Source organism: Coregonus lavaretus (genome assembly GCF_964263955.1).
Source record: "Coregonus lavaretus genome assembly, chromosome: 32".
NCBI lineage: Eukaryota > Metazoa > Chordata > Actinopteri > Salmoniformes > Salmonidae > Coregonus > Coregonus lavaretus.
Window position 1 is genome coordinate 1,609,284 of NC_140019.1, and position 25,072 is coordinate 1,634,355.

At 48.5% G+C, this 25,072-nt stretch overlaps 1 pseudogene across 1 annotated transcript in view; it reads right to left on the reverse strand.

Moving 5' to 3' along the window:
* Positions 1 to 25,072, reverse strand: part of LOC311107653 (calcium uptake protein 3, mitochondrial-like) — a 46,281-nt pseudogene that overhangs the window by 9,654 nt on the left and 11,555 nt on the right. The window contains exons 3-6 of the transcript in view: positions 13,042 to 13,073; positions 10,707 to 10,785; positions 320 to 402; positions 155 to 213 (exon numbers count right to left, since the gene is read on the reverse strand). The product of the transcript in view is annotated as a calcium uptake protein 3, mitochondrial-like (transcript). The remainder of the gene's footprint in view (positions 1 to 154; positions 214 to 319; positions 403 to 10,706; positions 10,786 to 13,041; positions 13,074 to 25,072) is intronic.

Here is a 25,072-nt window from a genome sequence, read left to right on the forward strand (position 1 = left end):
GATTTTAGCGAGGATTTAAGACCTATTTTAAAAAGGCAAACATGCCATTCCGGTGCACATCCAAGTGCTATCCACCTTCGGGTTTTTGGCAATGGGCACATTTCAGCGTGAAAAAAACACAAAAGAAATACCTCTCCTTACCAGCTTGTCAGACCTCGGAGCACCATCCGCTGCTTCTTTGCAATCTTTTTTCTTATGGAAGATGTCTTCTAGCTGGTTAGAAGAAGACATTGAGATGTGATTTAGACTTTACTCCCTTTACTTTACTGACTGAACAGGGGAACGATCCATCCCATTTAACCTTTAGAGAATTACATACCACCAAGAACTCCCGTTTGTCTACCATTTCATTTCCATCTGCATCAAACATGTTGAAGGCTATCTTAAAGCCGGCATGAGGCTCTGGGAAAGGACAGAGAAAGGAGATTAGACGAGACAAAATTCACAAATCTTACTTATAAAAAATCGAAATGAAGAAAACAAATGTTTGACTTTGCCTTGACTGATGTTCAGAAAGTTGATAAAATCATTTAACATCAAAGCCTGGGAGTTTAGCAGCTCACTTGAGTTGTTTACAGATTTTCAAAGTAATGCCCTAATACTTGAGATGAATAAAACATCCAATGAAACAGTGCACACCTTCAGACAACAGCTAATCTTCTCTTTCATATTGATAACATCTTAAAAGGTGCCTCATAATTCATGTTTGGGGTTCTCTTCACACAAACAGAGGCTTTACAACATAAGTTGCCTATCTGGACACAAACCCAAACAATATTAAGCCCCAGTGCTGGCTTCTGAGCATCCACTGTTTGGATAACAAGGTGTAAAACATTCTCAAGAGATCTATCACTGATTATGGATGCCTGATTCGGGTTTGTGTTCTTCTTTGTGTTCTACAACTCCTTTGTTGTGTGACACCGAGCAGAAGACAAGAGTAACTGTCAGGGCCCATTTCAGTAGACTGAGAAGGGTTGTCTTGCTGCCTCTGAAAGCATTCCCAAGCTTTTGTTTGCAGGAGAAGATAGTGATTCCAGCACAGACAGTTCTGGGTGACTACTCTGGGTGTTATGGGAAAAGGATTCAGGTATGGCTTTTGCTCCAGGACATATTTACCACCAAAAAAGGACACTTGGGGGAAAATACTATAAATGGATAATGGTAGTGAAAATGCATCCAATAAAAACCTCTTTATTCATATTTCTGATACTCCTTGTTTTATAAATGATGTTCTACAAATATCTGATGTTTGTTAGCGTTTGGATGGTTCAATATGGTGGGGAAGTACTGAATGTCAACAAGAGCATTTTAGTTGAAAAGTTAGAGTGACGTGGTGCATCAAAATATTAGTCAATGATCAGCTCAAGAAGCTCTCTGTTGAAAACTTATAGGGCCTTAAAATGACTAAAGTTCCCTGGCTTCAAATATCTTTTAAAGCTTAAATGGGTTGGAGGGAAAACATCTTTAAGATTCCAGCCGTGTCTCACCAATACCACACACACACACCTTCACTCTGGGAGAGGGAAACCATCCCTCCCCAACCCTCCCAACCTCTGAGCTCAAGTAGATGTTGTCAGACAATACAAAAAAATCCTCAGAAACACTTCAGATAGAGTGGCAAACCCGGAGATGTAATCCAACACCATTCTTAGGATTCATAATGTCCATGGTGATCACACAGTTCATCTCAGCCTCTAAAGCAAGTCTTTGTTTGCAGATCAATACAATCAATTTTTTTCTCTGGAAAGTCGCGACGTTACAGAAGGATTAAAAGCCCCAGGTCCCAGCACTGGCACTTAGCTAAAGAAACAGAGGAGAGGACAGAGCAGGGAGAACGTATACACTAAGCAGAGGGTTTGAAATATAGGGAGGGATGTGCACTTCAAATCAAATCAAAGTTTATTGGTCGCGTACACAAATGTGTTGATGTTATTGCAGGTGCAGCGAAATGCTTGTGTTTCTAACTCCAAATGTGCAGTAATACCTAGCAATATAAAAAAAAAAAAACTATACACACATTATCCAGAAAATAATTCAATAAATGTTATACTTAAGCCTCCTCCCTGTAGGCTGTGTCACGGTTTACTAAGCCAGAACCCAGAAGCAGACCAGGACAAGGAGAGTTGAAACGAAGGTGAGTATTTATTTAACAGATTCAAAAAACGATGTAGAATAATCCAGGGGACAGAGCGGGCGGCGGAGATGAGTTGGTGGAGGTGCAGTGGCAGATCCAAGAATGGCTCGGCAGCCGCCGACAACCAGGCAGGGGTTGGGTGAAGGTTCCGGGAGATTGACTGCAGATAGAAACAAAACGGAGGTAAGTACACGGCAAGCCAACAAGGTGCAAAACAACAAAACTAACGCTAGAACTCCAAGGCTGATACACTGACAAACATACTGTTCATGGCTAACGATCCGGCAGGGAATGGATGTCAGGTCAGGGCTTAAGGAGGGAGTGACAGAGCCCTCTGCTTACTGAACACTTCCCCCAAATCGTGATATGTCTCGGGAACCAGGGACAAATCTGGGGGTTTAGCCTCAATCACCTGACTGGGAACAGAATGGGAACAGGCAGTCTTGAGGCAGTTAGCATGACAATCAAGGCTCCAACTAGTTACCTTGCCAGTCACCCAATCGAACGTGGGATTGTGTTCTTTCAGCCAGGGGTATCCAAGGACCAGAGGAACATGGGAAGAAGGCAGAATGAAGAATGAGATCACCTCAGAATGATTCCCTGACAACAGCATCTTAACCGGTTCAGTCCTCATCGTGATACGTGCCAGACTACTGCCGTTCAGAGTGGTAGCTTCAATGGCTTCCGGTAATCGCTCCTTGGAAAGCCCCAGCTGTTCCACCACTTCGGCATCAATAAAGCTTCCATCGGCACCTGAATCGACGAAAGCGTTAATCGCTAAACTCTGATTCCTGTTCATGAGGGTAGCCGGGAAACGGGGTCTGACAGAGGTATTGAGAGGTTGAAACTGGCTCGCTAAAAGTCCTCCCAACTTTAGCGAGCCGAGCAGTTTGACGACCGCCGGGAACAAGTGGAGATGTAATGTCCCGAACTACCACAGTAGAGGCAGCAGTTGGTCTTACGTCTATGTTGGCGCTCCTCCTTGGTTAACCCGTGCCGCCCCACTTGCATGGGTTCAGAATCTGGAGGCAGGACCTCTCCACTAATCCTGTGTGGTGGACAATGATCGACGTATTCTGGTCCACCCCCTGACCCGACTGGGAACTGAGAAGCTGATTGAATGGACGGGCCCCATTGCTTCTCCCTCCTTCTCTCTCGAACTCTGTTATCCACCCGAATAGACAAGGCTACCAAGCTGTCCAGGTCACTAGGCTCCGGATAGGAGATCAACTCATCCTTGAGCTGCTCCGACAGCCCCTGGTAAAAGGCCGCTTGCAGAGACTCCTCATTCCACCCACTCTCCACAGCCAAAGTCCTGAACTCGATCACGAAGTCGGCAACGCTGCGAGTTCCTTGGCGAAGCGAAAACAGGCGCCTAGCTGCGTCCATACCTCGGACGGGATGGTCAAATAGCTTCCTCATCTCGGCCGTGAACTCCTGGTATGAAGCCATGCAGGTGTCCTGTCGTTCCCAAACGGCTGAAGCCCACTCCAGAGCTCGACCACGCAGCAACTCAATGACAAAGGCTATCCTAGCCTTGTCTGTGGCATAAGAGTGGGGCTGTAGATCGAACACTAATCCACACTGCATAAGGAAAGAACGGCATCTTCCCAACTCCCCCTCATATTTATCAGGCGTCGGAACCTTGGGCTCACGGAAGGGCACAGCTCCAGAAGCGGCAGGCGAGATGGGTGAAACTGGTCGTGAATTCTCCACCGGCAAACTGAGCTGAGCCTGGATCTTCGTCAGACTGGTAGAAAAGTTCCGAACGGACAATGCTATCTCCTGTAGTGCCGTGCTATGTTGTCCCAACATCTTCTCCTGATGGGTAATGGCATGGCGAACAGAGTCCAGGTCCGCTGGGTTCATTTCTGGCCGGATCGTTCTGTCACGGTTTACTAAGCCAGAACCCAGAAGCAGACCAGGACAAGGAGAGTTGAAACGAAGGTGAGTATTTATTTAACAGATTCAAAAAACGATGTAGAATAATCCAGGGGACAGAGCGGGCGGCGGAGATGAGTTGGTGGAGGTGCAGTGGCAGATCCAAGAATGGCTCGGCAGCCGCCGACAACCAGGCAGGGGTTGGGTGACGGTTCCGGGAGATTGACTGCAGATAGAAACAAAACGGAGGTAAGTACACGGCAAGCCAACAAGGTGCAAAACAACAAAACTAACGCTAGAACTCCAAGGCTGATACACTGACAAACATACTGTTCATGGCTAACGATCCGGCAGGGAATGGATGTCAGGTCAGGGCATAAGAAGGGTGATGATCAGGACCAGGTGTGCAGACCGCTGATGAGATGCAGGTGCGGTTAATCGGGAGATCTCCCGCCTAGCAACGTCGCCCGGCAACCAGGCCGGGAGCGTTCACGAACCCTCAGGAAACTGGAGATTCCGAGCAGAAAAATGGCAACACAGGCAGGAACCGACTCAGGATGCAGGGTTCATGACAGTACCCCCCCTCTGACGAACGCCACCGGGCGGACTACCCGGAGCGCCAGGATGGAGGCGGTAGAAGTCACGAAGGAGGTCAGCATCAAGGATCTGGCGCCGAGGAATCCAACTCCTCTCTTCAGGACCATACCCCTCCCAGTCCACGAGATACTGGAAACCCCGGCCCCGCCGTCTGGAATCCATAATGCGGCGCACCGTGTAGGCAGGACCACCTCCGATCATCCGAGGGGGAGGAGGAGGAGGCGGAGGGGGTAACAGAGGACTGAGGAGAACAGGCTTGAGTCAGGAGACATGAAAGGTGGGATGGACTCTGAGCGTTCTAGGTAACTTGAGTCGAACCGCAACAGGATTGATCACCTTCTCCACCACAAACGCACCAATGAACTTCGGTGACAGTTTCTTAGACTCAGTCCGCAGAGGAAGATCCCGTGTGGCCAACCAGACCCTATCTCTGATGGTATAGGTGGGGGCGGGAATCCGGCGACGATTCGCCTGGAGCTGATACCGGTCAGAAACTCTAAGGAGGGCCTTTCTGGCCCGATGCCAGGTCCGGTGGCAGCGACGAATGTGGGCCTGAACAGAGGGCACTGAGAGATCCTTCTCCTGAGAAGGAAACAAGGGAGGTTGGTAGCCATACAGGCACTGGAAGGGAGACATCCCAGTGGCAGATGTAGGGAGAGTATTGTGGGCATACTCAACCCAAGGCAACTGAGAGACCCAGGAGGTGGGGTTGGAGGAGACAAGGCAGCGTAGCGTGGATTCCATCTTCTGGTTGGCTCTCTCCGCCTGACCATTAGATTGGGGGTGAAAACCAGATGTGAGACTGACTGTAGCTCCAATGGCCAAACAGAAAGACTTCCAGACAGCAGAGGTAAACTGAGGGCCACGGTCGGAAACTATGTCACTGGGCAACCCGTGGACCCTGAAAACCTCCCTAACCAGGATCTCGGACGTCTCAGAGGCCGAGGGAAGCTTGGAAATGGGCACAAAGTGGGCGAACTTGCTGAATCTGTCCACGATAGTCAGAATGACCGTGTTCCCCTCAGAAGAGGGCAACCCAGTGACAAAGTCCAGGGCCAGATGCGACCATGGTCGCCGGGGAATAGGGAGGGGGTGAAGTAGTCCAGAGCTGGGCCGGTTGGCACTCTTATTCTGCGCACACACTGGACAGGCAGCAACAAACCTCAGAGTATCTTCTCCCATGGCCGGCCACCAAAATCGTCTGCGAAGTAACGCCATCGTCCGAGCCACGCCAGGGTGACAAGCCATCTTGCTGGCGTGGGACCATTGGAGGACAGCAGAACGAACCGACTCAGGCACAAACAAACGACCGGGTGGACCGTTACCGGGACCGGGCTGCGTCCAAAGGGCCGCCATAACCTCCTCCTCAATCCTCCACATAACTGCTCCCACGACACAGTTCCGGGGAAGAATCGTCTCGGTCTTGGCCCCACTCTCCTCCGTCTTGGAGAACATCCGGGACAAGGCGTCCGCCTTGCCGTTCTTAGACCCAGGTCGGAACGTCAGGGAAAAATTAAAGCGTCCGAAAAACAAAGCCCACCTGGCCTGACGGGAGTTGAGACGTCTAGCCGATTGCACGTAAGCAAGATTCTTGTGGTCGGTCCAGACAATAAACGGTTGCTCCGCCCCCTCCAACCAGTGGCGCCACTCCTCCAAGGCAAGCTTCACCGCGAGAAGCTCCCGGTTACCCACATCGTAGTTCCTCTCCGCAGACGAAAGACGACGAGAGTAGTAGGCGCAGGGATGGAGTTTCCCGTCAGTGGAGCATCGCTGGGACAGGATGGCGCCAACCCCCACATCAGACGCATCCACTTCCACAACGAACTGACAGGCCGTGTCAGTTGAGAGAGAATCGGTGCGTTGGTGAATCGCCTCTTGAAATCCAGGAACGCTCGGTCCGCCTCAGGATTCCAACTGAAGGTCCTGGTACTGGAAGTCAGGGCAGTTAAAGGAGCGGCCACACGGCTGTAATCCCGGATGAATCTGCGATAGAAATTCGCAAACCCCAGAAACCTCTGGAGCTGCAATCTCGTACCGGGCTGGGCCCATTCCAGAACCGCCCTAACCTTCTCCTGGTCCATCCTAATCTCTCCCCTGGAGATGATGTACCCGAGGAAGGATGTAGTGTGGGCGTGAAATTCGCACTTCTCGGCCTTCACGAACAGGCGATTCTCCAACAATCGCTGCAGAACCTGCCTGACATGCTGGACGTGGCTGGAAGGTTCCTTCGAGAAGATAAGAATGTCATCCAGGTAAACAAACACAAAGAGACCGATCATATCTCTCAGGACATCATTCACCATACTCTGGAACACCGCTGGAGCATTGGTCAGTCCAAACGGCATCACCTGATACTCGAAGTGACCCATCGGTGTATTGAAACCCGTCAACCACTCGCCCCCCTCTCTGATCCGGACCAGGTGATACGCATTGCGTAGGTCTAGCTTGGTGAACACCGTAGCACCCTGTAAGGAGTCGAAGGCAGAGCTCATCAAGGGCAGGGGATACTTGTTCTTGACCGTGATATCATTCAACCCCCGATAATCAATACACGGTCGAAGAGAGCCATCCTTCTTACCCACAAAGAAGAATCCTGCCCCCAGGGGTGATGACGAGGGACGAATGAGACCAGCAGCTAGGGACTCCTTGATGTAGGTCTCCAAAGCCTCACGTTCAGGTCGGGAAATGCTGTATAACCGTCCCTTGGGATAGACAGCTCCAGGGAACAGGTTTATGGCACAATCATATGGTCGGTGGGGAGGGAGTGACAGAGCCCTCTGCTTACTGAACACTTCCCCCAAATCGTGATATGTCTCGGGAACCAGGGACAAATCTGGGGGTTTAGCCTCAATCACCTGACTGGGAACAGAATGGGAACAGGCAGTCTTGAGGCAGTTAGCATGACAATCAAGGCTCCAACTAGTTACCTTGCCAGTCACCCAATCGAACGTGGGATTGTGTTCTTTCAGCCAGGGGTATCCAAGGACCAGAGGAACATGGGAAGAAGGCAGAATGAAGAATGAGATCACCTCAGAATGATTCCCTGACAACAGCATCTTAACCGGTTCAGTCCTCATCGTGATACGTGCCAGACTACTGCCGTTCAGAGTGGTAGCTTCAATGGCTTCCGGTAATCGCTCCTTGGAAAGCCCCAGCTGTTCCACCACTTCGGCATCAATAAAGCTTCCATCGGCACCTGAATCGACGAAAGCGTTAATCGCTAAACTCTGATTCCTGTTCATGAGGGTAGCCGGGAAACGGGGTCTGACAGAGGTATTGAGAGGTTGAAACTGGCTCGCTAAAAGTCCTCCCAACTTTAGCGAGCCGAGCAGTTTGACGACCGCCGGGAACAAGTGGAGATGTAATGTCCCGAACTACCACAGTAGAGGCAGCAGTTGGTCTTACGTCTATGTTGGCGCTCCTCCTTGGTTAACCCGTGCCGCCCCACTTGCATGGGTTCAGAATCTGGAGGCAGGACCTCTCCACTAATCCTGTGTGGTGGACAATGATCGACGTATTCTGGTCCACCCCCTGACCCGACTGGGAACTGAGAAGCTGATTGAATGGACGGGCCCCATTGCTTCTCCCTCCTTCTCTCTCGAACTCTGTTATCCACCCGAATAGACAAGGCTACCAAGCTGTCCAGGTCACTAGGCTCCGGATAGGAGATCAACTCATCCTTGAGCTGCTCCGACAGCCCCTGGTAAAAGGCCGCTTGCAGAGACTCCTCATTCCACCCACTCTCCACAGCCAAAGTCCTGAACTCGATCACGAAGTCGGCAACGCTGCGAGTTCCTTGGCGAAGCGAAAACAGGCGCCTAGCTGCGTCCATACCTCGGACGGGATGGTCAAATAGCTTCCTCATCTCGGCCGTGAACTCCTGGTATGAAGCCATGCAGGTGTCCTGTCGTTCCCAAACGGCTGAAGCCCACTCCAGAGCTCGACCACGCAGCAACTCAATGACAAAGGCTATCCTAGCCTTGTCTGTGGCATAAGAGTGGGGCTGTAGATCGAACACTAATCCACACTGCATAAGGAAAGAACGGCATCTTCCCAACTCCCCCTCATATTTATCAGGCGTCGGAACCTTGGGCTCACGGAAGGGCACAGCTCCAGAAGCGGCAGGCGAGATGGGTGAAACTGGTCGTGAATTCTCCACCGGCAAACTGAGCTGAGCCTGGATCTTCGTCAGACTGGTAGAAAAGTTCCGAACGGACAATGCTATCTCCTGTAGTGCCGTGCTATGTTGTCCCAACATCTTCTCCTGATGGGTAATGGCATGGCGAACAGAGTCCAGGTCCGCTGGGTTCATTTCTGGCCGGATCGTTCTGTCACGGTTTACTAAGCCAGAACCCAGAAGCAGACCAGGACAAGGAGAGTTGAAACGAAGGTGAGTATTTATTTAACAGATTCAAAAAACGATGTAGAATAATCCAGGGGACAGAGCGGGCGGCGGAGATGAGTTGGTGGAGGTGCAGTGGCAGATCCAAGAATGGCTCGGCAGCCGCCGACAACCAGGCAGGGGTTGGGTGACGGTTCCGGGAGATTGACTGCAGATAGAAACAAAACGGAGGTAAGTACACGGCAAGCCAACAAGGTGCAAAACAACAAAACTAACGCTAGAACTCCAAGGCTGATACACTGACAAACATACTGTTCATGGCTAACGATCCGGCAGGGAATGGATGTCAGGTCAGGGCATAAGAAGGGTGATGATCAGGACCAGGTGTGCAGACCGCTGATGAGATGCAGGTGCGGTTAATCGGGAGATCTCCCGCCTAGCAACGTCGCCCGGCAACCAGGCCGGGAGCGTTCACGAACCCTCAGGAAACTGGAGATTCCGAGCAGAAAAATGGCAACACAGGCAGGAACCGACTCAGGATGCAGGGTTCATGACAGGCTGTCTCATCGTTGTTGGTAATCAGGCCTACCACTGTTGTGTTGTCAGCAAACTTGATGATTGAGTTGGAGACGTGGGTGGCCACGCAGTCATGGGTGAACAGGGAGTACAGGAGGGGGCTGAGCACGCACCTCTATGGGGCCGACGTGTTGAGGATCAGCATGGCGGAGATGTTGTTGCCTATCTTCACCACTTGGGTCGGCCATCAGGAAGTCCAGGACCCAGTTGCACAGGGAGGGATTCAGACCCAGGGCCCTGAGCTTAGTGATGAGTTTGGATTGCACTATGGTGTTGAATGCTGAGCAGTAGTCGATGAACAGCATTCTTACATAGGTATTTTTCTTGTCCAGATGGGATAAGGCAGTGTACCATGCAATGATGATTGCATCGTCCGTGGATCTGTTGGGGCGATTTGCGAATTGTAGTGGATCTAGGGTGTCAGGTAAGGTGGAGGTGATAGTCCTTAACTAGCCTCTCAAAGCACTTCAGGATGACATGATGTCATTTAGTTCAGTTACCTTCGCTTTCTTGGGTACAGGAACAATAGTGGACATCTTGTAGCAAGTGGTGACAACAGACTGGGACATGGAGAGATTGAACATGTCCGTAAACACTCCAGCCAGCTGGTCTGCACATGCTCTGAGCCCACGGCTTGGGATGCCGTCTGGGTTAACACGCTTAAATAACTTACTCACGTTGGCCACGGAGAACGAGAGCACACAGTCCTTGTGAGCGTCGGCTCGATGTTGTTTCCTCAAAACGGGGGAAGAAGGTGTTTAGCTCATTCGGGAATGAGGCGTCCAGGGGAACAGTGGGAACATGTTGCTTGAAGCATGTTTCCATAAACATAGCAACATTAAAGAACATGGGGAAACCATGAGCAGCACTTACAATGACTTTTTATCCTCAGTTTGTCTATATTTAGAAAATACAAGCACATCTCATTCTCAGTACGGGGAGGTTTTCCATATATCTGATACATGGTATCGACGCTATCTCATCAATGTTAACTGCCACGTCCTATATAGGGGATATATTTACCACTCTCATATCTAAGGTTACCTGAGAGCAAATTGACAACATCCCTAAATTGATAAGATAGTGTACTCTGTTCAAGATTGATTTGGTATATGGGAACTGCAATAATTTCATTGGCCGATATTCTTGACATTAGAGAGAGTTTAGGCGTCTCACCTCGGTGACGTAGGTTCCTGAATAAATTGGATGATCCTTTAAAAACAGGAGGGGTGTCTGCCAGCATGTCACACCCTGGCTCTGGGACTCTATATGTTGAGCCAGGGTGTGTTCATTCTATGTGTTCTGTTTCTTTGTTTGGGTGTTCTAGGTTGTCTGTTTCTATGTTTGCCTGTGTGACTCCCAATCAGAGGCAACGAGTGTCAGCTGTCGGCTGGTTGTCTCTGATTGGGAGCCATATTTAAACTGTATGTTTTTCCTTGGGTGTTGTGGGTTTTTGTTCCGTGTCGGTATTTGTTTACCGTGGACTTCACGAGTCGTGTTTTGTTTGGTATACTTGAACTAATTAAAGTCATGTTTGTTTCACACGCTGCGCCTTGGTCTACTCACTCCTACGACGATCGTGACAGAAGAACCCACCATACAAGGACCAAGCAGTGTGTCCAGGGGCAGATCTTGGACTGGACATGGGAGGAAGCGCCGGGAAAGGAGATGGAGAGGTTGGCGATGGCCCAGGTGGGCAAAGTGTGGTCCTGGGAGGACATGCTCGGGGGAAAAGGGCCATGGGCTAGGATTAAGGCCCTGGCGAGAGAGGAGCAGCGGCGTCAACAGTGTCAACGTCGGACAGGCGAGAGGCAACCCCAGAAAATTTTTAGGGGGGGGCACACGGCATGGGCGGCTGGGCAGCAGGAGGCTGCCACAGGGCGATTTGGAGAGGAGGCCACTGGGTTAGGGGGGCCAGAAGGCAGGTTGGCGGAGCCTGGATGGAGAGCGGAACCAACTTCCCGTACTCAGGCATGGCAGCATGGGACGGGGCAGGTTCCGCGGTATGCGGAGCGGCGTACTGTGCCACGAGTGGTCCGGCATAGTCCTGTACGTCCTGTGCGAGCACCCCGCACGTGTCGTGCGAAGGTGGGTATGCAGCCAGGACGGAGTGTGCCGGCTCAACGCTCGTGGTCTCCAATGCCTCTCCGCGGTCCCGGATATCCTGCTCCAGTGTCACGTGCTGTTATGCCAGTATGGGTACACAGCCCTGTACGTCCTGTGCGGATGCCTCACACAGAGTGTGTGAAGGTAGGCATTCAGCCAGGACGGGTTGTGGCCGCTCTTCACTCCAGGTCTCCTATCCGTCTCCACAGCCCGGTTCGGCCTGTCCCTGCTCCACGCACCAAGCCTACGGTGTGCGTCGCCAGCCCAGTCCGGCCTGTCCCTGCTCCACGCACCAAGCCTACGGTGTGCGTCGCCAGCCCAGCCCGGCCTGTCCCTGCTCCACGCACCAAGCCTACGGGGTGCGTCGCCAGCCCAGCCCGGCCTGTCCCTGCTCCACGCACCAAGCCTACGGTGTGCGTCGTCAGCCTGGTAAGGCCTGTTCCTCCTTAACGCACCAAGCCAGGGGTGCGAGTCGTCAGCCTGGTAAGGCCCGTTCCTCCTCCACGCACCAAACCAGGGGTGCGCGTCGTCAGCCTGGTAAGGCCCGTTCCTCCTCCACGCACCAAGCCAGGGGTGCGCGTCGTCAGTCCAGCACAACCCGTGCCTGGGTCACCGGTGCCTGGTAAGGTACCGGTCAACTGCTCCACTACGGAGCTGAAGCTAACCGCTCCTGCTAAGTCCAGTTCAGCTCCAGCCAGCGGGGCCAGACTGGACCAGGGGCGCTATGGGGGGTTTATTGGAGGGTGGTGGGCAAGGCCGGAGCCAGAACCGCCGCCGAGGAGGTATGCCCACCCAGCCCTCCCCTGTTTTGTTCAAGTTGAGGCGCGGTCGCAGTCCGCGCCTTTAGGGGGGGGTACTGTCACACCCTGGCTCTGGGACTCTATATGTTGAGCCAGGGTGTGTTCATTCTATGTGTTCTGTTTCTTTGTTTGGGTGTTCTAGGTTGTCTGTTTCTATGTTTGCCTGTGTGACTCCCAATCAGAGGCAACGAGTGTCAGCTGTCGGCTGGTTGTCTCTGATTGGGAGCCATATTTAAACTGTATGTTTTTCCTTGGGTGTTGTGGGTTTTTGTTCCGTGTCGGTATTTGTTTACCGTGGACTTCACGAGTCGTGTTTTGTTTGGTATACTTGAACTAATTAAAGTCATGTTTGTTTCACACGCTGCGCCTTGGTCTACTCACTCCTACGACGATCGTGACACAGCATCTGCTCCAACTCCTTCAACAATGGAAGAAAATCAAAAATGGTTCTCTCATTGAAGAATCACAAAGGCATACAGTACACAAACATAAATAATGCATTATTGTACATTGATTCTTCTCTTAGGAGAGAAAAGCAGGGTTCAATTTCAACAACATTTCACACTTGTCTATGCGTGCAGTGCTATAAGCACAAAACCTCCCACCTGTTTTGAGAGGGACTTCCAAATCCTCTTTTCTAAAAAGAAACAGGAAAGTATTGTTCAGAATTAATGAATTCATCAGTATTATTAAACGGTGAAAAACAATAAAATAACAATTATTCACACAACATGCTATAAACAAGCCTATAATGTACTGTACATTATGGTGGGGAAAACCAAACAAAAGTGAAAACAAGTGGCTTTGTATAAGGAAGGACAGCTGGACTCAGGGCTGTACTGAAACATTGTCACGCTCTGGCTCCGGGACTTTGTGTGTTGAGCCAGGGTGTGTTCGTTTCGTGGTGTTTTGTTTGGTTGGGTGGTTCTATGTGTTGTATTTCTTTGTTGGGTTCAATGACTCCCAATCGGAGGTAACGAGTGTCAGCTGTCGGCTCGTTATCTCTGATTGGGAGCCATATTTATCTGTATGTTTTCCTGTGGGTGTTGTGGGTTTTTGTTCCATGTTCAGTCATTGTCACTGTTGGACTTCACTATCGTCATTTTGTTTTGTTGTTTCGTGGTTGCGTTAATATAATAAAGTCAACATGTTCGCTCAACACGCTGCGCCTTGGTCCGCTTCCTTAGACGATCGTGACAGAAAAACCCACCATAAAAGGACCAAGCAGCGTGTCCAGGAGCAAAGAGACTGGACATGGGAGGAGGCGCCTGGTAAGGAGATCGAGAGGCTGGCGATGGCCCAGGTGGGCAAATCGTGGTCCTGGGAGGACATGCTCGGGGGCAAGGGACCTTGGGGGAAGATCAAGGCCCTGGCGAGAGAGGAGCAACGGCGTCAGCAGGGTCATCGTTGGAAGGACGAGAGGCAACCCCAAAAAGTTTTTGGGGGGGGGCACATGGCTTGGGCGGCTGGGCAGCAGGAGGCTGCCACAGGGAGACGTGGAGAGAAGGCTATCGGATTACGGGAGCCATTGGCGAGTAGAGGAAGGGAAGTTGTTGCGGCACGGCGTGAGAGACTGATGTGTGTTACCAGTCCGGTCCGGCCCGTTCCTGATCCCCAGTTAAAGCCAGTGGTGTGTGTTCCCAGTACGGACCGGCCTGTTCCTACTCCACGCATCAAGCCCACGGTGTGCGTCGCCAGTCCAGCCCGGCCTGTTCCTGCTCCACGCACAGAACCTACGGTGTGCGTCGCCAGCCCAGCCCGGCCTGTTCCTGCTCCACGCACAGAACCTACGGTGTGCGTCGCCAGCCCAGCCCGGCCTGTTCCTGCTCCACGCACAGAACCTACGGTGTGCGTCGCCAGCCCAGCCCGGCCTGTTCCTGCTCCACGCACAGAACCTACGGTGTGCGTCGCCAGCCCAGCCCGGCCTGTTCCTGCTCCACGCACAGAACCTAAGGTGTGCGTCGCCAGCCCAGCCCGGCCTGTTCCTGCTCCACGCACAGAACCTACGGTGTGCGTCGCCAGCCCAGCCCGGCCTGTTCCTGCTCCACGCACAGAACCTACGGTGTGCGTCGCCAGCCCAGCCCGGCCTGTTCCTGCTCCACGCACAGAACCTACGGTGTGCGTCGCCAGCCCAGCCCGGCCTGTTCCTGCTCCACGCACAGAACCTACGGTGTGCGTCGCCAGCCCAGCCCGGCCTGTTCCTGCCACTCGCACCAAACCTACGGTGCGCGTCGCCAGCCCGGTCCGGCCTGTTCCTTCTCCCCGCACTAGCCCTGAGATGCGTGTCCTCAGCCCGGTACCTCCAGTTCCGGCACCACGCACCAGGCCTACGGTGCGCCTCAGACGGCCAGAGTCTGCCGTCTGCCCAACGGCGCCTGAACTGCCCGTCTGCCCAACGGCGCTTGAACTGCCCGTCTGCCCAACGGCGCCTGAACTGCCTGTCTGCCCAACGCCGTCTGAACTGTCCGTCTGCCAAGCGCTGCATGAACTGCCCGTCTGTACGGAGCCTGCAAAGCCGCCCGTCTGCCATGAGCCTTCAGAGCCGTCCGCCAGACCGGAGCCGCTAGAGCCTTCCGCCAGACAGGATCAGCCAGAGCCTTCCGCCAGACAGGATCAGCCAGAGCCTTCCGCCAGCCATGAGCAGCCAGATCCGTCAGCCGGCCATGAGCAGCCAGATCCGTCAGCCAGCCATGAGCAGCCAGATCCGTCGGCCAGCCATGAGCAGCCAGATCCGTCGGCCAGCCATGAGCAGCCAGATCCGTCAGCCAGCCATGAGCAGCCAGATCCGTCAGCCAGCCATGAGCAGCCAGATCCTTCAGCCAGCCATGAGCCGTCCAGCCAGGATCCGCCAGAGCCAGCCAGCCAGGATCCGCCATTGGGTCCGGTGCTGCCCCTTAGTCCGGTGCTGCCCTTTAGTCCGGTGCCGCCCCTTAATCCAGTGGGGTTTAGTTGGGGGGTGGTCATGTGGAGGAGGCTACGTAAGCGGGTAGTGACTTTGGTGGGGTGGGGACCACGGCCAGAGCCAGAACCACCGCCGAAGAGGTATGCCCACCCAGCCCTCCCTTGTTTAGCCTTATTGAGGCGCGGTCGCAGTCCGCGCCTTTAGGGGGGGGTACTGTCACGCTCTGGCTCCGGGACTTTGTGTGTTGAGCCAGGGTGTGTTCGTTTCGTGGTGTTTTGTTTGGTTGGGTGGTTCTATGTGTTGTATTTCTTTGTTGGGTTCAATGACTCCCAATCGGAGGTAACGAGTGTCAGCTGTCGGCTCGTTATCTCTGATTGGGAGCCATATTTATCTGTATGTTTTCCTGTGGGTGTTGTGGGTTTTTGTTCCATGTTCAGTCATTGTCACTGTTGGACTTCACTATCGTCATTTTGTTTTGTTGTTTCGTGGTTGCGTTAATATAATAAAGTCAACATGTTCGCTCAACACGCTGCGCCTTGGTCCGCTTCCTTAGACGATCGTGACAAACATGAGCGCCATATCACCAGGAACGCATTCCAATACTCCATAAAAAGGTCCCTGGCAATAAGACAAATGCGTTAGCCTAAAACAAAAAACTGGCTAGGTGATTCACATTGCCCTAACACAGCAGAGGAACGATAACAGTGACAATAACCTTCTACTGATACATCTTTAGGCATGTTTCTCATGAAGTAGGAAGCAGTTATGATGACCCTTTGCTTTGTAGGGCTCTCCCACCAAAGTGAGGTGTCTGGGAGGATGAGTTAAGATAAGAGGAAGGGACAATCCTCAATGTGTGTATTTAATGCCCTAAAAAGTTCATTCACACCAAGGACTAAAATGAACAGAGATGAGGGTGACATGGCACAGTGGTCCCGTAAAAGTACATTGTACATTTGCTGGACCACTGTACCATGAAACACTCAGGTCACCAACATGGTCCAGCAAAAGATATTTGCAGTTTTGACTAAAATGCTGATGAAGAAAGTCTGAAAAAACTATGTTGAACAATGCTAGTTATGTCCCTACTGTAAACAGACACATCAACACAGACTATGAACTAACAATGGGGACCAGAGTTATACTGGTGCCTTTCCCAACAGACAGTCAGCCTTTTAGCCTGAGTCTAGGAATACACATTATCAGGGCTTATTTGCAGTGGCTGGCTGGCTGGCAGGCGCTTTGAAGAGAGAAAATCATTAAAATCACTAGAAAATAGAGACCATTTACCTTGGCAGAATTCAAACCAATACTGTTCTAAGCAAACAGGCAATTCCTCTGAAATACCTGAGATGCTACCTTTTTCTCATGGCAACTAGTTTGAAAGCGCCCAAATAGGCTCCCACAATTATTTTAAAACAGGAGACTCTGGTAATACAATTTTAATTGAACACGAAGCAAAGGTATCATATTAAATACTGTTATGTAATGGTATATTTGAAAATATTATGGCAATTATTCAGTGATGTACAGTATAATGGCCCTATAACCCAGACTTTTAATTTTTCATCTTACTAGATATTTTTTTTTCATAACCAAACATACACACACACAAACGACAGCAGACAGACATACAAAAACGTCAACGACATCACACCTGTTCAGACCCCCCTGCCCACACACTTTCAACATTTAGATAATAAAGCATTTGACCTTTCACTGTGTTAACGATGGAGGATTGGTTGATTTCCCATTTTTTCAAGATGATTGACGAGAAAAGTATCATCCAACCCATCGGGTATCTCATTGCACCCTCATATGCCATGTCTTGAAATATGCAGACAGACGGATTGAAAGTACATTGGCATTGTAATACTGACAGCCAACTTTTTAACTCCGCCCATAACTTTTTGACTTTATAGCATTCCCAGAAGGCATGGATTATTGACTCATTGTTAGTTTTACACTTAAGACATAGAATATGTGAAATTTGTCTCTTGTATATTACATTCTATACATATTATTTGTTCTTTTTTTTTAGGGTGTAGATCAGCTTTAATATTGCAGATAGATTGTAACTTCCATCAATGTAATTGTCTGCATCACTTCCAATCCCCCATATGTTTTTGTTTTTGTCTCACATATATATATATATATTATATATATATACATATACACACATACCTACACATATACACATACATACACATATATATATACACATGGGACCCATCTCGTCCAAAAAGTTGACTCAAGTTTGCCAAAAAGCACCTGGATGATCATCAAGACTCTTGGAAGAACGTTCTATGGACAGATGATTCAAAAGTATAACTTTTTGGACGACATGGTTCCAGTAATGACTGGTGAAAACCAAACTCTGCATTCCACAGTAAGAACATCATACCAAAGGTCAAGCATGGTGGTGGTGGTGTGATGGTTTGGGGATGCTTTGCTGCCTCAGGACCTGGACGACTTGCCTTAATAGAAGGAACCATGAATTCTGCTCTGTATCAGAGAATTCTACAGGAGAATGTCAGACCATCCGTCTGTGAGCTGAAGCTGAAGCGCAGCTGGGTCATGCAGCAAGACAATGATCCAAAACACACAATCAAGTCTACATGAAAATTGCTAAAAAGCAACAAATTGGACGTTTTGGAATGGCCTAGTCAAAGTCCAGACCTAATCCCAATTGAGATGTTGTGGCAGGACTTGAAACGAGCAGTTCATGCTTGAAATCCCACACGTCACTGAGTTAAAGCAGTTCTGCATGGAAGAGTGGGCCAAAATTCCTCCACAGCAACGTGAGAGACTGATCAACAACTACAGGAAGCATTTGGTTGGAATCATTGCAGCTAAAGGTGGCACAACCAGTTATTGAGTGTAAGGGGGCAATAACTTTTTCACACAGGGGAATTGGGTGTTGCATAACTTTGTTTATGAAATAAATGAAATAAATATGTAATTATTGTGTTATTTGTTCACTTATGTTCCCTTTATCTAATATTAGGTTTTGGTTGAAGATTTGATAACATTCAGTATCACAAATATGCAAAAGTAGAGAAAATTAGTAGGCTGTCATTGTAAATAAGAATTTGTTCTTACAGTGGGGAAAAAAAGTATTTAGTCAGCCACCAATTGTGCAAGTTCTCCCACTTAAAAAGATGAGAGAGGCCTGTAATTTTCATCATAGGTACACATCAACTATGACAGACAAATTGAGATATTTTTTTCTAGAAAATCACATTTGTAGGATTTTTAATGAATTTATTTGCAAATTATGGTGGAAAATAAGTATTTGGTCACCTACAAACAAGCAAGATTTCTGGCTCTCACAGACCTGTAACTTCTTCTTTAAGAGGCTCCTCTGTCCTCCACTCGTTACCTGTATTAATGGCACCTGTTTGAACTTGTTATCAGTATAAAAGACACCTGTCCACAACCTCAAACAGTCACACTCCAAACTCCACTATGGCCAAGACCAAAGAGCTGTCAAAGGACACCAGAAACAAAATTGTAGACCTGCACCAGGCTGGGAAGACTGAATCTGCAATAGGTAAGCAGCTTGGTTTGAAGAAATCAACTGTGGGAGCAATTATTAGGAAATGGAAGACATACAAGACCACTGATAATCTCCCTCGATCTGGGGCTCCACGCAAGATCTCACCCTGTGGGGTCAAAATGATCACAAGAACGGTGAGCAAAAATCCCAGAACCACACGGGGGGACCTAGTGAATGACCTGCAGAGAGCTGGGATCAAAGTAACAAAGCCTACCATCAGTAACACACTACGCCGCCAGGGACTCAAATCCTGCAGTGCCAGACGTGTCCCCCTGCTTAAGCCAGTACATGTCCAGGCCCATCTGAAGTTTGCTAGAGTGCATTTGGATGATCCAGAAGAGGATTAGGAGAATGTCATATGGTCAGATGAAACCAAAATAGAATTTTTTGGTAAAAACTCAACTCGTCGTGTTTGGAGGACAAAGAATATTGAGTTGCATCCAAAGAACACCATACCTACTGTGAAGCATGGGGGTGGAAACATCATGCTTTGGGGCTGTTTTTCTGCAAAGGGACCAGGACGACTGATCCGTGTAAAGGAAAGAATGAATGGGGCCATGTATCGTGAGATTTTGAGTGAAAACCCCTTCCATCAACAAGGGCATTGAAGATAAAACGTGGCTGGGTCTTTCAGCATGACAATGATCCCAAACACACCGCCCGGGCAACGAAGGAGTGGCTTCGTAAGAAGCATTTCAAGGTCCTGGAGTGGTCTAGCCAGTATCCAGATCTCAACCCCATAGAAAATCTTTGGAGGGAGTTGAAAGTCCGTGTTGCCTAGCGACAGCCCCAAAACATCACTGCACTAGAGGAGATCTGCATGGAGGAATGGGCCAAAATACCAGCAACAGTGTGTGAAAACCTTGTGAAGACTTACAGAAAACGTTTGACCTGTGTCATTGCCAACAAAGGGTATATAACAAAGTATTGAGAAACTTTTGTTATTGACCAAATACTTATTTTCCACCATAATTTGCAAATAAATTCATTAAAAATCCTACAATGTGATTTTTTGGATTTTTTTTTCTCATTTTGTCTGTCATAGTTGATGTACACTGCTCAGAAAAATCAAACTGTCCACTTAGGAAGCAACACTGATTGACAATACATTTCACATGCTGTTGTGCACATGGAATAGACAACAGGTGGAAATTATAGGCAATTAGCAAGACACCCCCAATAAAGGACTGGTTTTGCAGGTGGTGACCACAGACCACTTCTCAGTTCCTATGCTTCCTGGCTGATGTTTTGGTCACTTTTGAATGCTGGCGGTGCTTTCACTCTAGTGGTAGCATGAGACGGAGTCTACAACCCACACAAGTGGCTCAGGTAGTGCAGCTCATCCAGGATGGCACATCAATGCGAGCTGTACCAAGAAGGTTTGCTGTGTCTGTCAGCGTAGTGTCCAGAGCATGGAGGCGCTACCAGGAGACAGGCCAGTACATCCGGAGACGTGGAGGAGGCCGTAGGAGGGCAACAACCCAGCAGCAGGACTGCTACCTCCGCCTTTGTGCAAGGAGGAGCAGGAGGAGCACTGCCAGAGCCCTGCAAAATGACCTCCAGCAGGCCACAAATGTGCATGTGTCTGCTCAAACGGTCAGAAACAGACTCCATGAAGGTGGTATGAGGGCCCGACGTCCACAGGTGGGGGTTGTGCTTACAGCCCAACACCGTGCAGGACGTTTGGCATTTGCCAGAGAACACCAAGATTGGCAAATTCGCCACTGGTGCCCTGTGCTCTTCACAGATGAAAGCAGGTTCACACTGAGCACATGTGACAGACGTGACAGAGTCTGGAGACGCCGTGGAGAACGTTCTGCTGCCTGCAACATCCTCCAGCATGAATGGTTTGGCGGTGGGTCAGTCATGGTGTGGGGTGGCATTTCTTTGGGGGGCCGCACAGCCCTCCATGTGCTCGCCAGAGGTAGCCTGACTGCCATTAGGTACCGAGATGAGATCCTCAGACCCCTTGTGAGACCATATGCTGGTGCGGTTGGCCCTGGGTTCCTCCTAATGCAAGACAATGCTAGACCTCATGTGGCTGGAGTGTGTCAGCGGTTCCTGCAAGAGGAAGGCATTGATGCTATGGACTGGCCCGCCCGTTCCCCAGACCTGAATCCAATTGAGCACATCTGGGACATCATGTCTCGCTCCATCCACCAACACCACGTTGCATCACAGACTGTCCAGGAGTTGGCGGATGCTTTAGTCCAGGTCTGGGAGGAGATCCCTCAGGAGACCATCCGCCACCTCATCAGGAGCATGTCCAGGCGTTGTAGGGAGGTCATACAGGCACGTGGAGGCCACACACACTACTGAGCCTCATTTTGACTTGTTTTATGGACATTACATAAAAGTTGGATCAGCCTGTAGTGTGGTTTTCCACTTTAATTTTGAGGGTGACTCCAAATCCAGACCTCCATGGGTTGATAAATTTGATTTCCATTGATAATTTTTGTGTGATTTTGTTGTCAGCACATTCAACTATGTAAAGAAAAAAGTATTTAATAAGATTATTTCATTCATTCAGATCTAGGATGTGTTATTTTAGTGTTCCCTTTATTTTTTTGAGCAGTGTATTTGAAAATATCTACATTGGTCAGTCCAAAATTGCTTTTTAATTCTGTCATGGAAATAAATGTATTTCCTGTTACCAAGTCATTGACGGTTTCTATGCCTTTAGTTTTCCATGTGGACCAATTTATCGGTGAATTCTGAAAAGCTATCCAAGGATTGTTCCATAGGGTTGTGTTTTTAGGGAGTGATATTGGAATACGTTTAGTTTTCTTCCATATTGTTATAGTGTTCTTAACTTCGAAGATGTTCATGTTATTAGCTTTATCCTTTGAAAATAGATGTGAAAAGATTCTGCGGATGAGAATGAGCATCTTTAATATGTACCCTTTGTTCCTCTTTAATGCATTTAACTATATGTCACAAGTAAAAGCCTTCGGTGGTGAGATGATACAATTCCAAGTGTGAAAGGTAAAAAAAAAAAATCTGACTTAGGAAGATGTAAAATTGTCCTTTTTATTCTATGAGTTTCATTTGCCCATACAGTGGGGAAAAAAAGTATTTAGTCAGCCACCAATTGTGCAAGTTCTCCCACTTAAAAAGATGAGAGAGGCCTGTAATTTGCATCATAGGTACACGTCAACTATGACAGACAAATTGAGAAAAAAAATCCAGAAAATCACATTGTAGGATTTTTTATTAATTTATTTGCAAATTATGGTGGAAAATAAGTTTTGGTCACCTACAAACAAGCAAGATTTCTGGCTCTCACAGACCTGTAACTTCTTCTTTAAGAGGCTCCTCTGTCCTCCACTCGTTACCTGTATTAATGGCACCTGTTTGAACTTGTTATCAGTATAAAAGACACCTGTCCACAACCTCAAACAGTCACACTCCAAACTCCACTATGGCCAAGACCAAAGAGCTGTCAAAGGACACCCGAAACAAAATTGTAGACCTGCACCAGGCTGGGATGACTGAATCTGCAATAGGTAAGCAGCTTGGTTTGAAGAAATCAACTGTGGGAGCAATTATTAGGAAATGGAAGACATACAAGACCACTGATAATCTCCCTCGATCTGGGGCTCCATGCAAGATCTCACCCCGTGGGGTCAAAATGATCACAAGAACGGTGAGCAAAAATCCCAGAACCACACGGGGGGACCTAGTGAATAACCTGCAGAGAGCTGGGACCAAAGTAACAAAGCCTACCATCAGTAACACACTACGCCACCAGGGACTCAAATCCTGCAGTGCCAGACGTGTCCCCCTGCTTAAGCCAGTACATGTCCAGGCCCGTCTGAAGTTTGCTAGAGTGCATTTGGATGATCCAGAAGAGGATTGGGAGAATGTCATATGGTCAGATGAAACCAAAATATATATTTTTGGTAAAAACTCAACTCGTCGTGTTTGGAGGATAAAGAATGCTGAGTTGCATCCAAAGAACACCATACCTACTGTGAAGCATGGGGGTGGAAACATCATGCTTTGGGGCTGTTTTTCTGCAAAGGGACCAGGACGACTGATCCGTGTAAAGGAAAGAATGAATGGGGCCATGTATCGTGAGATTTTGCCAACAAAGGGTATATAACAAAGTATTGAGAAACTTTTGTTATTGACCAAATACTTATTTTCCACCATAATTTGCAAATAAATTAATAAAAAATCCTACAATGTGATTTTCTGGATTTTTTTCCCTCATTTTGTCTGTCATAATTGACGTGTACCTATGATGAAAATTACAGGCCTCTCTCATCTTTTTAAGTGGGAGAACTTGCACAATTGGTGGCTGACTAAATACTTTTTTTCCCCACTGTATAAAGTCTGTTATGACCGAGTATACCTTTTTAAAGAATGTTTTCGGTTGGGTGATTGGTATTACTGAGAATAAATATGAAAACTTAGGGAGCCATGCCATTCCGAAGAGGTTTGTTCTATCTGTAGGATTTATGGGAAGATTCCACTTAAGTAGATCTGTTTTCATACTGTTTCGTAATGGGATAGTTATCTCTATATATTTGTTGCTTGTTGTCACTTATTAAGCATCCTAAGTATTTGATATTTTTTGTGGTCCATTGCTGTAAATCATGTTATTTTTTATTTTTTTCCTATTGCTATTATTTCATTTTCTCCAAGTTAATTCTATATCCTGAGATTTGAGGGTATTCTGAAAATATTTTTAACAAGTGGGGCAATGTCTTTTCAATATTGGTGAGGTACACTACCAGTCAAAAGTTTGGACACACCTACTCATTCAATTTTTTTTTTTTTTTTTTTTACATTGTAGAATAATAGTGAAGACATCAAAACTATGAAACAACACATACAGTGGGCAAAAAATGTATTTAGTCAGCCACCAATTGTGCAAGTTCTCCCACACCGACTTTCAACTCCCTCCAAAGATTTTCTATTGGGTTGAGATCTGGAGACTGGCTAGGCCACTCCAGGACCTTGAAATGCTTCTTACGAAGCCACTCCTTCATTGCCCGGGCGGTGTGTTTGGGATCATTGTCATGCTGAAAGACCCAGCCACGTTTCATCTTCAATGCCCTTGCTGATGGAAGAGGTTTTCACTCAAAATCTCATGATACATGGCCCCATTCATTCTTTCCTTTACACAGATCAGTTGTCCTGGTCCCTTTGCAGAAAAACAGCCCCAAAGCATGATGTTTCCACCCCCATGCTTCACAGTAGGTATGGTGTCCTTTGGATGCAACTCAGCATTCTTTGTCCTCCAAACACGACGAGTTGAGTTTTTACCAAAAAGTTATATTTTGGTTTCGTCTGACCATATGACATTCTCCCAATCCTCTTCTGGATCATCCAAATGCACTCTAGCAAACTTCAGACGGGCCTGGACATGTACTGGCTTAAGCAGGGGGACACGTCTGGCACTGCAGGATTTGAGTCCCTGGCTGCGTAGTGTGTTACTGATGGTAGGCTTTGTTACTTTGGTCCCAGCTCTCTGCAAGTCATTCACTAGGTCCCCCCGTGTGGTTCTGGGATTTTTGCTCACCGTTCTTGTGATCATTTTGGCCCCACGGGGTGAGATCTTGCGTGGAGCCCCAGATCGAGGGAGATTATCAGTGGTCTTGTATGTCTTCCATTTCCTAATAATTGCTCCCACAGTTGATTTCTTCAAACCAAGCTGCTTACCTATTGCAGATTCAGTCTTCCCAGCCTGGTGCAGGTCTACAATTTTGTTTCTGGTGTCCTTTGACAGCTCTTTGGTCTTGGCCATAGTGGAGTTTGGAGTGTGACTGTTTGAGGTTGTGGACAGGTGTCTTTTATACTGATAACAAGTTCAAGCAGGTGCCATTAATACAGGTAACGAGTGGAGGACAGAGGAGCCTCTTAAAGAAGAAGTTACAGGTCTGTGAGAGCCAGAAATCTTGCTTGTTTGTAGGTGACCAAATACTTATTTTCCACCATAATTTGCAAATAAATTCATTAAAAATCCTACAATGTGATTTTCTGGATTTTTTGTTCTCATTTTGTCTGTCATAGTTGACATGTACCTATGATGAAAATTACAGGCCTCTCTCATCTTTTTAAGTGGGAGAACTTGCACAATTGGTGGCTGACTAAATACTTTTTTCCCCACTGTATGGAACCATGTAGTAACCAAAAAAGTTAAATGTTAAACAAATCAAAATATATT